The sequence below is a fragment of the Ascaphus truei genome, chromosome 1, assembly GCF_040206685.1.
Source record: "Ascaphus truei isolate aAscTru1 chromosome 1, aAscTru1.hap1, whole genome shotgun sequence".
Taxonomy (NCBI): domain Eukaryota; kingdom Metazoa; phylum Chordata; class Amphibia; order Anura; family Ascaphidae; genus Ascaphus; species Ascaphus truei.
In genome coordinates, this window is record NC_134483.1 from 369037958 (window position 1) to 369054600 (window position 16643).

Genomic DNA, 16643 nt, shown 5'->3' on the forward strand with positions numbered 1-16643 from the left:
CAGGGCCCTGAGGAGGTGCTTGAAAACTATTGGCTTAGAAGAATTGATTAGATAGTTTGATCATCATGATTGCCAAGCAGAGAAGTCTTGGTTTTGCGGTCTCTGATCCCAGTGGATGGGGGCTAGAAATAGGCTGTAAGAGTGGAAACCAGTGAGGACAAGAGGCATTTCTAGGATGGATGGGTAGAGTGGAGACAACTTTTATTGGTCTAATAAAGATCAATGTTACTCGATCTGTGGCTTGGGAGTCTGTATGAGGTCTCTCTGCAGCAATTTTAGTGAACCGCAAAAAAATACATTAGCAAATAACAACGGAAAGGGAATATAACTAATTGCAAGGACGACCTGTTCGTTGAAGGTAGGCAAGGTTAGTAAGACATTGCGGACTGTATTTCCCCTCTAGGATTGCAAAGATCAATGGCAATTTTAGGGGAGTCTGCAGCAGTTTGTGTTGCTTGATCTCCGTTTGGCAGCAAATGAGTTGGTACAAAAATATGATGATTGTGCAGTGTTTTGCAGATACATGTAGAACTAATGGGTTAAAATAAAACCCATTCTTGACTCTGGAACTCTGCTTCCTGGATGTGAGGTTTCTCTGGAACTAAGGTTTGAATGCCAGTTTGCCTAGAGATGCAAGATGATTTCTCTTCAGAGAACCTGATCCACCCACTTCCAGATGATATCCCATTCACTGCTATGGGATACTGCAGCTCATTGCATAATAAAATGAAAACTGTTATTATAACATTATGCCTCCCTTCTCTATTTACGTCACAATCACGCATATTATTGAAAACAGACAGGCATAACTTTGGAAATGAGACTTGTTGCTCTATTGGTAAAAAGTAGAAAAGAACTTTGATTCAAAATGTTGATCCATTCTTGCATTATCAGATAATGGATTAGATTGTTTTACAGTATGTCTGAAATTCTGTCTTAAAGGTGTGTGACCTTTATTCTGTTAGATTGTGGTTATTCTCAATAGCTGTGCTTGTATTGGGAACAAACTGTTGGTAGAGCACATTGAACTGTATCATGCTGGTCTCAATTATCTGTTTGTCATGCTGAACAACTTGTTTGTTTTTGTTAAAATAAGGCACAGATGAGAAAGAAGCAGACAGTAATTCAATTAAAAAATGTAAGTTATATAAAAACCAGTAGGCTGATGTTGCTTGGATACATTTATTGAAGTTCTTCAGTGCACTGTTTTTTCTCTGTGGTTGATTTCTAGTCCATCAATTAGGTTTTATTTTGCAGCATCAAATGTGGAGGGCACTATTACCTTAACAGAGTAAGTCTCGATTATGTCCCCCTCCCCTCCCACAAAACACACTTGGACACAGATCTTGGTTTAATGAAGCCATCGCTTTATTAATAAACTTCTAATAGCTCAACCGCACCATGAGCTCAGTTAGAGCACTGACTCTCCTGCCTGAGTCACCAGCTCTTCCTTGGCCTGGTACTCTAACCACTGGTCAGCCATAAGCCTCCTGCCCTGAGTGAGCATCCTAGTGTCACTATAATGAACCATTTGATCCACTAGACCTGGAGCTTCTTTGAACCTACATTCCCCCCCGCCCCCCCCCCCCCCACTGTGACAGAAATCTCCTGGGAGGGCAATTGGGTGCTCATCTGTCCATGTGCATACCTTTTCATCCTAATGCTCTTCTCCCCTCTACTTCCCCAGCTATTCATAGGTGTCTTGTTAATCATACTGAAAAATAGGTGAATGCTGAATACAATGGGATGCGAGGCAATGTCATTGCCAAGAGACATTTCCAAACCTTTTTACCTGAATTTACAAACTTTTGTGATGACTGCGGGTGACCTAGATGTTGGGTTTAAGTTTGTGAATATACAGAAATCAGCATGGTGAAAGGAGGTCGCCACCCTTCTCTAGCAATGGTTTGAAAAACAACTTTGTTCTTTTTTTTTTATATATTTTTCCTTGTTAATCTTTTTCATGCAGTTAAGCAGTCTTTTTTAAAAACTCTTCCTGGGGGATTCTTGCGTGTTTTTTGTATTTTTTTTTTTAATATATATATACCGGTATATATATTGTCACCGAGGTTGAGAATTTGATCAGGCGGTGCTGTAGTAAAGAGCTTGTTGAAATAGGCCAACACAATTCAACTCGTTTTGAACAAAAGAATTAAAAAGTATCCTATTCCAAGTGCAATAGGAAGTTATTAAAGTCTGTCCAGGAAGCATGTAACATGCCTTTGTGTTCTTAGACAATTGTTTGTTTAGACTATATTTCCTGTCTCTAACTGTACTACTGGTTTGTTTAACAATTTGACACGAACAATGTTGACCTTTTTGTTCATAGTGAAAATGGTGCAAGCAGCATTAAAATCCCAAATCAATTGGTCAGTCATCTTAAAATAAATTTAAAAAAACACTCCTCCAAAAAGAAACAGATTTTCACAACTATGTTTAGAAAAATGTACTTTCAGCTCAAGAAGGAGGTTGAGTAGTCATGTTGTTTCTTTCTTCCATGTAGTAAAGTAACAGAGAAGGGAGAAGTAGGTAGTATGATGCATTTGATTAGACAACAGATCCTTAAATTGCATGTTTTTTTTTAGTTCAGAATTTGTAAGCAGCCATTTTTAATAAAAGGCCGACCCAGATATACTTTGTGCATTAGTAAGATACTGTGGGTGATTCACAAACAAACGTTACATGTTAACACATTGAAACACCTCTTTAATGGCCAATTACTAGAATAGCCGTTAATGTGGGATTGCAGTGTGTTAACCCATACCAGAAATTAGTGAATTTCCCTAATCTGGACTAGTGTTTTTGAACTGGGCTTCCGAGGAACGCTTGGGTTCCCCAGGCATCGTTAAAGGTCTCCCTGCAATTTTCAGGTAATTTGAAAATTCTACCAATTTACAATGCATCTAATTATTAGAGAGGGTTGGGGTTCCTTACAATGCATCTGATCCCAGGCGCGTTATTAGAGAGGGTTGGGGTTCCTTACAATGCATCTGATCTCAGACGCGTTATTGGAGAGGGTTGGGGTTCCTTACAATGCATCTGATCTCAGACGCGCTATTAGAGAGGGTTGGGGTTCCTTACAATGCATCTGATCTCAGACGCGCTCTTAGAGAGGGTTGGGGTTCCTTACAATGCATCTGATCTCAGACGCGCTCTTAGAGAGGGTTGGTGTTTCGCAGAATTTCACAATATAATTATAGGTTTCCTTAGCCAAAAAAAAGAGGTTCAAAACCACTGATATGGGCAAACTAAACTTGTGAGTACCTTTTGAATAAAGATGGTAGCAGTACAAATGGAAAGGAAATGTTTGCACAGAATGAAAGAATAAAGCAGAATTGCTCAAAAGCTCAGCGTATTTAAAATATTTAGTCATCCGTTATGTTTGCATGTCATGGAAATATATATATAATATTTTGTTGCATAATTAAAAACAACTATTTGTTTAAGCAGATGTGATTGTGAATCTGAACTGTTATAGCTAACCTGCAACGCTTTTATGAGGATTAGCTCAAATTGTTTCTGAGCTGTGTGTGCGATTGTTATCCTATCTGGTACATTTTTAAGTAGATTAAGGTACATAAAATGTAATGCCTTCTTTTAAGGTAATTTGTACTTGCCATGGCAAGTATGACATTACAACACTTTTCAAAGTTGAACATAGCTTAAAAAAAAAGAGGAAAGATCTTTATGCAAGTTGATTTATAAGCAGTTTACCCCACACAGACCTAAAACACAGGCTATGATTTATCTGCGGTAACTGCCATTCAAGTCAGTGAGTGCCAGACGGGCAAAACATGGAAGCATAGAGGAAATTACACAGGACATTCCCGTGACATTGTGGAAACTTCTTCTGTCGATATCGAGGCAGGAAGCCTTGGATGAGCTGTCTTAGGCAGAGTTTATAATATTTGCTACGGCGACTGCGATGTTGCGCAGCGCCGTAGCAAGTATACTCCGTCGCGGGTGCCCATAATGGGCCCGACAGGTGACGTCACGTGGTCGCAATCGCTGGAAGTCAGAGGGTTTTGACTTCAACAGAGATCTCTGCGTGATGTCCAGCTGCACGTGAGCGGTTTAGCCAATTAGGGCGAACCTCTCACAGCCACGCCCCCACCCGGTCGCGATCTCTGGTCTCCTGCCCCAGAGTGCAGAAATCGCTGTAGGACGGCGATGACTGACGGTACGTGGTCGCGTTGCCATCGCCCCTACTATAAACTCGGCCTGAGAGCAGGAAAGAAATGCATGTGGCCAAAGGTAAGCCTTGTGCTGCCTCCACAAATAATCGCTGCAGAACTCTGTAATTAGTATGTTGCTACATTTAGGCTGGATTACAATAATGACACGTGGTTTTCGAAGAAATAAGTCCAGTCCTGTACCAAGGACACTCATGAATGTAAAGATTTAAGAATAACCAATGAAGATGCAATGTAGACACATTAATAATGCACATATCAAGTTTATGTATGTGAGGTATGTGGGTTAGGACATATTCTAGTAGGGGGTGGAAGGTATAATCAACTTTGCCTCAACATAATCAGCAAAATCTCTCGTGCATTACGGCGAAAGAGAGGGGGGAGGAAGAGAAATGAGAAGCTGAATAACACTTGCTAGTTTATTTGGCTTACATGGTTTACCTTACAGTATGTTGCAAAATGTACAGGAAAACTAAAAAGCAAAATGCAATAAATGGCAAGATGCAAAGTATACCTTTACTGTCTAGATGATAATTAAAAACAAACTATGTATGTATTGTGGATCCTGACAAGCCTTTTGACTATATGGGGTTATAGTTCTGATCCTCTGTAGTCATGTTTACATTTGGGCTGCACTCCCTGAGCTTATTGGTACAATACATGTATTAATCCCTCTGTTTTCACCCTAGCCCTAGCTTTTCTCAGTACAGGAGGTGAAATAACCTGTCAGTTGGTTAAAATATTTACATTCACCATCAGGACATGGGAACCGTATTATGTATTACCCTTAAGTTATAACTTAACTGAACTCACACCAGACACAAATATAAGGTGGTAGCAAGGCCAAATCACAAGTTATTAAACAATCATAATATACATAACAATAATAAAGTAACCTCCCAGCCAAAGAAACATACTTCATAAAGAACAATGGCTCTGTCAACCATACCTGAACAAACAAACTCAAACTGAACCTTCTTTTACCCTGTGCTGCAACAAATAAAGCACTTATTTTTATCATAAATTTACAGAACATTTACAGCGGGTGGGTGGGACTATCGGGACAGACTTATTATGACAGTCTTATAAGTCTTATCAGGACAGACTTATAAGTGAGCCAAATACTGCCTCTGTCCTGTATTTATATTCCAGAATTCTCTCCCACACTTGACTCAACTCTGCTTTTCCAATCCCAAACTAATGATTCGAACCCAGCCACCCCTTCCCCTCTCATCCGCCTTTGCAGAGCAACACACCTTCAGCCAATCCCTAAACACCTGATCTATCTTTACCTGGTAACTCTCCAAACCTTATCCTGACACAAATGCTAGCTTCTCTCTGACCAATCACCACTCACCCCAACCTGGCAAGGGGTCATCCCCAGTCCCAAGTTTCAGGGCTTTCAATATGGCCACAATATTACAGAATAAATGCAAATGTAAAACCCCTTTCCTTCAAACTTTTTTTTTTTTTTTAATTTTATTTTGTGGTGTGTTTATAGCCCTTAACGGATGTCTCCAAATGAAAACTTAAGAGCTCATTTGCATTCTCCCCTCCCCCCCCCCGTTTATAGTATTGATACCTCTGCAACCTGTTGTGTTGCAAATCATTGCGGATTGCGGACACCAGTGGCAGAAAAGGGGTTAATTGCCTTTTTTGCTTTTTAACAGAAAAATATTTGAAGGCTTTTGCTTTTTTGTTAAATTGCAGAAGTTGTAACTGATCAGAAAATAATTTTGCTGTAATTCTGTGTGGGTAGGTTATTAACATTTAAATGTCGTTGTGTGGACTCCATCAGCAACATATTTAACATTACTAACATGACAAAAACAAATCCAAGGCCAGACAGACTATTTACTTCTTCAATCACCGCTGCGAGAGACTATAGTCATTAATAGTGTTAGTAAAATATGCATTGTATACAAATCACACCAAATGTTAACCCAGTCAAATGTCAGGTCGGGTTCCCTTTGTTTATTTGCATTTGTATATCATAGTCAGAAATAATAATAACAGGGGAAGCAGCATCCCAATAGGTAAATTATATTACAACTAATAGCAACATATCGACTGCAATATCCTTAGCTGTTTACTCATTGCAACAACTGTTTGTGCTTTTGCTTTGACAGGAAAGGGTTGACCCTTCTATGCCACAGGGGACTGCAATACATTCCGGCACTGAGGAGGCTTTTTGTATTAATATTCCCTATCAGAGAAGAATCAGGTTGAGCTCCCTGAATTAAGGCCGATCAATACATGAAAGGAAAAAGTCGGGGAGACATAGGAAATTAATGTGGGAAGATGAGTGAGTCAAGGGGGGGGGAGGTGGAAGTGGAGAGATTGAACAAGGCTAATGTGAGAAGAGCCTTGAAGGAATGAGAATGACAGTCAACCTGAAATGGTTAAGAAATAGACAAGTATAAGAGCATGCTGGAGCAAGGAGAAGAATGTGAAGAAGCACTAAATTGCTATGACTAAGTAGACAAGGAAGGGGGCAAGAACAGAATAAAATAAAAAGGTAGATTTAGGAAGAAGTGATTTTATTAGACAGATGAGCCAGTGTGAAAGGCAGATATTGAGTGCTAGGCATTATAAAAGAGGGAACCGGGGACGAGGTGCAAGAGATCAGTAAGCAGTGCTGAAATACAGGACACAGATCTCTGCTTCGTCTGTTTAAAATCTCCTGTTTGCCCCTGTCTATAAGGGAAGGGGGAGGGGGGCGTGATGTCACTGCCCCTCTTGTGAGCCTAGTGGTAGCTGGAGAGGGGGGAGCCAAGCACACTGTGCTACAGCAAAGCTCATCAACTCCAATCACTTCTATGCCTAGACATGTCCTGAGAACTTGGATATTCCCCTGCATTTTGGATTTGTGTTCTGACTTTTTATTGTGTGGGATTTATTTTTTCTTTCGCCTCTGTTTATTGTCCAAAGATAAAGGATTTTCATGGTGACAGCGAAGACTGGATTGTGGGTGTTGTGACTGGCATTTGATTCACCTTTTCTTGTGGCTATGTTGGAAGAACAAAAAACACCAAAAAGGTGAAAGTCTTCACTTTGAAACAGTTGGTTAGCTGAAGCTAATAGGGATCAATCAAATAGCTTGGGATATGAAAAAAAAAAGAAAATAAAAGATTCAACTGGTTTGGTAAGTTCAAATAAAATAAATATAGCAAACATGATGTTGAATAAAAGTTGTATGTGTACCATTACAGACAGATCTGCAATTTTCTTTAGTTAGATAGATCGTGTGTTAAGTTGGGACATCAAATGTTGTTTTTTATATTTTATAAATTATTATACAATGCAGTAGCTATATATATTTTCTTTACTTTTGTGTCCAACTTGTGAAAGATGCTTCAGGTAAGTTGGTGTATTGTGCAGTGTCCTTCATGTGCTATATAAGGAGTATAGCTGTGCACAGCTAATCATTGTTCTCGCTGTAAGGCTTGGATGCATTTTAGGGGGAGGAGAGAAAAGTCACAGCTTAAACTCTAGTGTTCTGTTTCCCTCGATGAAGAAGAGAGAGAGAGAGAGAGAAAAAAAAAAAAGAATAGTCTGAACCTTTTTGTATAGTTATCATATAAGAACACAGATCCTTTTAGTCATAAATCCCAACTTCTCCAGCACACATCCCCACGATGAAGTGGAATGGTTTTCATTAAAATACCTTAATCTATTTAACTGGTAAACATAGTCACATTCTTTACAAACGTACTACATAAACCTCTGTAGCAAGCATGCAACTTTAAATATGTAGCTACTTTTTTCCATTACATCTGGGGCTACTTGAATTCAAGACGTATTTAATTTATTTTAACTCAATCAGCGTAGCTCTCTAACATTTAACACATTTTTAGGAGATTGGAAACTTTTTTTTTGTACAGCATTTGATTCATTGCTGTTAAGAGCGGGTTCATGGCATTTTGGAGTTCTAGATAAAAAGGTGACATTTTGCAGTCATATTTCTGACTTCAGTAATCGCGGTTCTGCAGATGGAACATTGCTGGGAGTTGCTGACACTGTTGCAATAAATGCGTTTCACTCCAGGTGATTGACAGGCCAGTTAACTGCTTCAGTGTGTGTTGACCCCACATTAGTGACATGGCGTGGAGAAATTGACTAGCTTCCTGAATGTATATGAACAGTTAAGTAAAACGGTGCAACGTTTTGAACCTTTGTATGCCTGGCAGCTGATTTGTCCTTCCCCTCTCTGATTTATGAGTCAGTCATGGCGAGGTTAGTACTTCTTTTGCTGCAGGGCACATGATCTTCTTCTTTCCCTCTCTTGGCTGCAGATTGCTTAGTTTACAGTGGATCCCCAACTGTGTATACAATGCAAACACAATTGCTGCAGGAATGTCCATGGTGGCTTTACTGGGATCTTATGGCAAAGGAGTCTGCTAACAAAAGAGGGGAAGAATAATGTGCTTTGAAAGGTGGATAGATCATAATAAGCATACTCTGAACGTTAGCTACATGCTTATGGCAAGTAAATAGAAGTTAATATTAATGCAAACTTGTAATTATTTATAAAATGTTTTACCAGGATGAAATACATTGAGTTACCCCTCGTTTTCAAGTATGTCCTGTTTTTAATGAAAAGGCACACAACACAGCTCCCTTTTTTTGGTGTATGTAGGAACTAACTTATAACGAGTTCCAGCGGCACACAGAGTCAGTTTCAGCAGGAATATTGCATTTATATCTCTTCGGCTTCTGGAACAGAAGTGCAACCTGGCACTGAAAGGGTTACACGCACCGGTTTTGTTGTTGTCTTTTTCAATGTTTCTCTGTCAGTAGCAGGTCTTTAGGGGGGATTTATTATAGAAGTATAGGCGTATACTTGTATCCAGACGGTGCTATATAGTCTTTCAGCAGCCACATGGCCCTCCTGGAGCCTTTGCAAGCGTGCAGCCTGACACTGTGCCAAGAGAAAATAGTTCCCCCAACTGCAGCTCCTCCTATCCCGGGCCCCCGCACATGGAGGCAGCAGGAGTGTGATGTGGCTGTCCCAGCAGAGGTGGGGGAGGGGAGAGGGAGCCTGGGCTGCCAGGGAAGAAAGGGAAGAAGAAGAAAAGGTCAGCGCGACCACCATGCGATCCAACGCCTCCTCCCCCAGGATCTCTTCTCCTGCCCCTGGCAGGAAGGGGCTCTAGCTGGAAGGTGAGGAGTGCCCTGTAATAATAGCTGGAAGGTGAGGAGGGCCCTGTAATACTAGCTGGAAGGTGAGGAGTGTCCTGTAATACAGCTCCCAGGTTGAGGTGGAGGACGGCTGAAGTTTGCAGCAGGGGCACAATGTGGCCCGCCTGCAAGTTATTGTCACCGGGCTCACTGTGTACTTACTGTGCCACAGTGATTCATATACTGGGAGGGACCGGGATTTTAGAGGGGTCGCCACAGAGTGGGGTTTGGAGGAGAACCCCTGAAAGGCACATCTGGCTCCCATGAGTTGGACTCGGTGCACTCATGCGGGATAACTGATGCTTTGAATGAGAAATGTTCCGGGAGAGCAGCGAGTCGGGGGAATGAGTGAGTGAGTGAGTATGGGGGGCTGTTTGGGGTGTAGAAAGAGATGATCGCCAGGGTTGTTGTGCTAGGGGGGGGGGGGGTGTTACTGGCTCTGATCCCAGTGTGGGGGCTGGGAAGGGGCTGCATGAAGGGAGCTGGGAAAGTAAGTTCTTCTAGGGTGGAGAGGGAAAACAGAACTTGTATTACCCCAATACTGGGATAACAAAGAGGTCTACATCGGTGTTGCATGATCTGTGTCTCAGGAGTCCTCTAACAGGGCTGTTTTGCTTTTGGGAATGGGATACAAGTCGCATTGCAAAATTAACCCATTCAGTGCACACGGTGCAGGGATACAGTAGTTAAACGACTGGTTTGAGTTCACATCTACGTCTCCAATAAGATTGCAGCACTTTGTTTTGTAGTGTTGCTTGACTTCCACCTGGCTGTGAAATGGTTAAACATGACTGTTCACGAGAGTGCTTTGCTTATACCTCTAGAAAGATAATGGAAGAGTTTGTCTCTGGAAGTGTGGTCCATGTGTGTGATATTGAGATTGGATGGTGATCGGACATGAATAACCACCTCCAGAGGTTATTCCTTCACTGCTAGGGAATCATCCAGCTCACTGCATTCTATAATTAAGCTGAATATTTATTTTTCTACTTGTGGAAGACATGGCTGTTGTGAATATCATTTGTTTTCAGTTGTCACTTGTTGCTGGATCAGTAAAAAGGAGGCACAGGACTTTGATCCATTCTTGCTTGAACAAATAAGGGTGTGCAACCTTTATTCTAATAATTTCTAATACTCAGTGAAGAGTCTGCTGCTTCTGCTGTTGTTGTTAAGAAGGAATAATTGATGGAATACCCGGAGCTGTATTATGTTAGTCTTATTGATCTGTTTATACAGAGCATATAGAACAAATTCTTAAAAAAAAAAAAAAAAACAATTGTTTGTGTTCACAAAACACCCACAGGTAAAAACAAACTGGTAACACTAGATTAAATATTTAATTTTACAGCATCACATTGTGGGCCACTACAGGCATACCCCGCATTAACGTACGCAATGGGACCGGAGCATGTATGTAAAGCGAAAATGTACTTAAAGTGAAGCACTACCCTTTTTTCCACTTATCGATGCATGTACTGTACTGCAATCATCATATACGTGCATAACTGATATAAATAACGCATTTGTAACAGGCTCTATAGTCTCCCCGCTTGCGCACAGCTTTGGTGCAGGTAGGGAGTTCAACTTTGCTGTACAGGTCGTGCTGACAGGCGCATGCGTGAGCTGCTGTTTGACTACTGAGCGATATGTACTTACTCGCGAGTGTACTTAAAGTGAGTGTCCTTAAAGTGGGGTATGCCTGTATCTTGTTTATCATACTGGAAAAATAGATGAATGGTGAATACAATGGAGTGAATAGCAGTGGCATTGACAGGAAATGTTTTTGTGAGTTTACACGGGGCACATGATATTCTGTTAATTTAATTAGATCATGTACATATATTGTTGGCATTGGATTTTTTTTTTTTTTAGACTGAAATCCTAAGCAACATACAGATATGGTATGATTTCTGATGTTTTCTTTAGAAAGATGGTTGTCAATTGGTCCCATGGGTTGCAAAACCACAACTTTTAGGGAAGATACGTGAACAGATTTATTTGTATTTTTACTGGCAAAAAATTATAAATTTTTAAATTCTACCGCGTAAGAAAAAAAATTGTTGTGTGTGCTGAGCACGTGCATTTTAAGTGAAACTTCTTTGTCTTTTGTCACTGTTTTGCCACAGATATTGTATTTGTGATGGTGATGTTTTTAATTAAAAATCAAAACACAATGTCAGTAACAAAACACAAAGAAGTTTGACATAGAACGCGCGTGCGTGGCACACACCTGTTTTTAGCTATTTGCACTTATATAGTTATACTACCTGAATTTATCGTGTTCGTGTGTGTGCGTTCGTGTGTGTGTGACTGTATAGCTTTGGGAAGTGTTGTGCCGGGGACCTTATTATTGAGAAGGGAGGGGCCCACCTGTGCAGCAGAGGTTAGGTGTGTGGCAGGCATAGGAAGGGGTCCATGGACGGAGGCTGGTCAGGGAAGTTGCGCCCGACATCTGGTGTCCTGAGCATGCGCGCATTGCTGTCATGCGTACGCCCGGCAGCACCTGCGTATGGCAGAGTCCGCGCCATTAGTACGCATGCGGACAGGAGAATGAATATGGGCTTCTGCACATGAGCAGCAGGGTTTACAACTTCCTTTTGTGCGCATGCGCTGCCTACAACTTCTGTGTGGCCTAGATGGATGAGTGATGCGCGTGCGCGACCATCAGTTGTGTGACTCCACTTCCGTCATGGATTTTGGTTACAACACATGCTTTTTACCATTGAAACTCTATAGGTGTCCGCAAAGACGTTTCACTTCAAAAACAATATTTTAGTACAAAATGTATTCTGAACGAGTCTAGAAATGTATAGTCGGTATTGAAATATGGGACAGGGACTGCTGTTCTGCAAGGAGGAATTCCTGGCATTAGCTGGGTACATTTTGGATTTGTTTACTCTTATTTTATTAATGTGCCTCAGGCAACTGCTCAGACAGAACCAATGTGTTTGTATTTGCAACGTCTACCTTTCATTATAGTCTAGCATTGATTAATTGTTATACCCACTGCAATTAATTGAAATGACACACACACACACACACCTCGTTAAAATTGTGAATCTGTCCCATAATACAGAAATCTTTACAGTCAATGCTCCGAAAACACTGCTCTTTGCAGGCAATCTAGAAAATGTGTAATCTTTATCTGTGTGTTGCCCTGTATGGTGGTTATTTTTTTATATATATATTTTTGTTAGAAAAAACAATGTCTAACATAGGGGCTGAGAATTTGATCAGGCGGTGCTGTAGCTGAAAGCTTGTTGCGAAAGAGGACAAAATATTACATCTAATTTTGAACAAAAGAAGTGTAAAGTATCCTATTCCAAACACAATAGGAAATTATTAAAGTCTGCCCAGGAAGCATGGAACATTCCATGGGGATCTTAGACAGGTTTTTTTATATTTCCCGTCTCGTACTATTACTGATTGCTTAACAAGCTTACAGCCGTGGATTTCAACTTTTTTTTGGTTTAGGAACCCTATAATTACCTTGTTAAATTCAGCCTTCTCTAATAGCGCATCTGAGATTGGATGCATTGTGCGGAATCTCAACCCTTTCTGATAGCGCATGTAATGTAACAAGCATTTTTGTTTCTATAGCAACCATTTACAACGTCACATCCCATTCCTCTTCTGAAACAGACTCTGGCACACCCCTTTTTGATCCCTGCCCTCTCTAGCAGTGCACCAATTGTATCTAGTGACTGCCTGGTCACAGGACCTTCCCCACAGAACTTTGCATCTTTGGTCCTCTTCTGCTGCACTTACAGCCATTTAGTAAACCCCCGAGTCGAATCATCGCCGATCAATCACAGGTGAACAGATCGATCGGCTACTTGGCTAATTACTTATCATTGTGTGGATTGTATTGCTGCACATATTAAAGGGAAAAAGAAAAAAAGTGGCCGGTTGGACTGCTGCTTTAAGGGATGCCAGAGGGATTCTACTAATATTTGTGCTTGAAGGAGAATAGTAATTTTAGTTTATAATTACCCATAACAGTTGCATGTCAGTTTTGCAATATAGTTCAACAAAGGCACTATACAGTACATTGCACAATGGTAGGCTTTTCTCTTAATGCTTAAAAAACAGTTAATACTGAAAAGGGCACACAGGATGTTTCTATTGAGGATGAAATTGCACCGATTAGCATCAAAATCATAATTAAAAGATGATATAGACAATAAAGAATATCACTTGTGAGCACATTCACATGTCTTAGACAGGTCTGCAACCCTGCCTTTCCACCATTATCACCTAGCATACAGTGCTCCCACTGCAGCAAGGGATTCTGGGAAATTACATGCAAATGAGCACACAATGTGTCACCTTTTGCCTGGAAAATCCATTCACATAGTGCCCACTTAAGCACTCCCCCTGAGGAAGGTCCTTTCTGGACCGAAATGTTGGATTAAGTGCTCTTTGTATTTTTAAATACAGGTTTTCTTTGCATTATCTATTGAGTGCTGTTTCTAGTTTGCTCTTTGGGGGAAACAGTTTTGTTCTATTTATGCTTATGGAACATGCACCAAACCACCATATTTTCTGTATTGGAGTGCCAGCGGTGTGTTTTTGTTGTGTGTGTGTGTGTGTGTGTGTGTGTGTGTGTGTGTGTGTGTGTGCGCGCGCGCGTGTGTATATATATATGTGTGTGTGTGTGTGTGTGTATATGTCACTGCTTTCTCTTGCAAAAAAGTTTCTAGAAAACTGACATTTAATAAAATGCCACATACCTACTTTGACATATTACAAAACCAGAATTTGTATAACATGTTGAATCTCATGGCAGAACCTAGAGCACCGTTGGCCTGTGTACATTTTAAGTAAAGATGGCAGCAGTAGAATGGTGGTTGACTGCCTATGCACTTTCTCTCTCCTACGGTCTCTGTAAGTCTCAAGACACCACATAGAAAAAGGAATCTATCTCGGAGAGCTAACAAACTATCTTGTATGTGATGCCCTTATTGTATTATAACCCCCTGCATCCTAATGTGTATTTTGTAAAGCACTGCATGCATTGTTGAAACTATAACTATAAAAATATATGTGCATACATACAAATGAAAACGTAACAAAGGGTTTGGAAAAATAAGCCCACTGACTATATAAAGTACCAAGTAATGTATTATGTGTGCGTGTCACGAAAATGTAAATTATTCCTGTGATTGTAAGACTTAAATCGCACTAAACTGCATTGGTTACTTGAGATTTAGCCAAACGGTTTGAACTCTGGCATACAATTGATATCATGACTGCTAAGTGTTGTTAAGTAGCTGTTTGCGTGAGGTGCATGATATTCAAGAACTCCTTTCAGTGAAGTTTGTGCTTTCATAGAAACCCTTTAAAGGGGCAGGTAAAAAATTAAACTGTAACTGGCTTCCTTACGTAAACTAGCAGTTCCGCATTTCCCCCCCAACATAAATAATAAACCTTGGTGTCTAGGAAAGCAGGGGGTCACCGGAATGGAAATTAACGCGTTCAGCTCAAGACTCCCTGCTTCCCCAGACACCAAGGTTGGAGCCACCAGTATAGTCCTCTTCAGGCGAAACACAATACCCCGCGTCAAAGGGTCAATAGGAATCCACAACCTTATCCGTCGCGGCTTCCCATTGGCCCACGTATCGTGCAGGGGTGGACTATGCAGCCCGTAGGCTCCGTGGTAGCCCTCCACCCTAGCGTAGTAACTTAATGGCAGCACGACATTGTCATGGCAACGCGACATCATTTGATGTTGGGTCGCCACGACAACACAACGCTACAGGAGGCGGCCTGCTCTGGAAAAGGTAACCCTCTTAAACACACACTTGCATCCTCCCCCAAAAATTTCCGCCACCCAAAAATTGCCGCTCTAGCATACTCCGCTTTATGGGAAATTCACCACTGGTGATGTGGAGATTCTCTTTTGCTTCCAGAGCAAACTTTCCATTGTTTATTATTTGCAGGATATCACGACTTTGTTATGTACACTCCATTTTTATTCTAAAATCATCCTCTGAAAATATATTTAAAGACTACATATGCCTTTTGGATACCCCAAAACAGCCCACCCATGGTTATATTTTTTTTGTTGGCATTTATCTTTAAATAAAACACTGTGTAATAATAATAGTAGTATAATCTTGCATAGCTCTGCTTGTTTTACGTAGCGCTTTACAGAAACATTTTGCAGGCACCTGTCCCTGCCCCATGGAGTTTACACTCTGTTTTCGGTGCCTGAGGCACAGAGAGATAAAGTGACTTGCCCAAGGTCACAAGGAGCCGACACCGGGAATTGAACCTGCTGTACACTCTGTGCCAGTCAGTGTCGTTACTCACTGAGCCACTCTTCCCAGTAATGTTTGCAGTGTTTAACGATATGGAAATGTTAAATACAGTCGGATGTTTTCAATATTTGAATTCAGTGTGAAGATAACGCAAATAAATTAGGTTTGTGACAGCTCTGCGTGCTATTTCAAATTTTGGCATTGCGATAATTTGCTACAAGCTTGGCAAACATGAAGTTGGCAGAAATGTTGAAGTCATCTGTTGTCAGTATAGAAATGGTGCCATATTTTATCAAGTGTAAGCACCAAGAACCTTTTATTTTTTAATAAGCGGTTTGTTTGTGTTTGTAGGCATGTACTTTTTTTGTTGACTAACATTCTGTTTTATCAGAAATAGGAAATCAAAGGAGTTTTGTAGCTAAGACTACTGAATTGGTCCTAGTGTGTTCTGGTGTCTTCAAATCATTCATATAAAAAACTCTGTAACAGGTGCCACCCAGCCTTATTGTAGTTATTAGTAAGCAATCAATGACTGTTCAATTCAGGGCCGGCGCAATGGCGGTACAATTGGTGCCATTGCACCGCACCTCGCAGTTACAGAGGCATTACGATGTTCCCTACAACAATTAAACTGATAGTCCGGGGAGAGTGTGGGGCCTCTGTAACTCTCTTTCCGTCTCCTTCGCGGTGTCTTCCTACAGTATCCCTCATCATGGCGCCGCGATGTCAAATTGTGTTGCCATGACAAGGTGATGTCGCATTGTCATGGCAACGCAACACCGTTTGACATCGCGGCACCATGATGAGGGACACTGCAGTAGGACATTGCAAAAGAGAAGGTAAGAGGCCCCGCACCAGTTCCCTGCACCAAGCCCAGCAATATAACTAGCCAGCCCTGGTTACATCCCAGACACACCATTGGATACATTGCAGCAAATCAACTGTCAGAAACAAGCATTTTATTTGCCCAAAGATGGGCATTAGTTGATTTGCTGCATTACATCAG

General features: G+C 41.0%; 1 protein-coding gene across 15 annotated transcripts in view; it reads left to right on the top strand.

Moving 5' to 3' along the window:
* Nucleotides 1–16643, top strand: part of FAT1 (FAT atypical cadherin 1) — a 175878-nt gene that overhangs the window by 5166 nt on the left and 154069 nt on the right. For 3 of the 15 annotated variants that reach the window (XR_012803011.1, XR_012802997.1, XM_075610117.1), the window contains exon 1: nucleotides 6975–7338. The exons of 1 other annotated variant lie outside the window; for it this stretch is intronic. The gene's annotated coding sequence lies outside the window, so the exon portion shown is untranslated. Of the gene's footprint in view, nucleotides 1–6974; nucleotides 7339–9180; nucleotides 9419–16643 lie in introns of those variants that run through there. 11 more of the 15 variants (XM_075610104.1, XM_075610110.1, XM_075610111.1 and 8 more) reach the window with 7 other exon arrangements.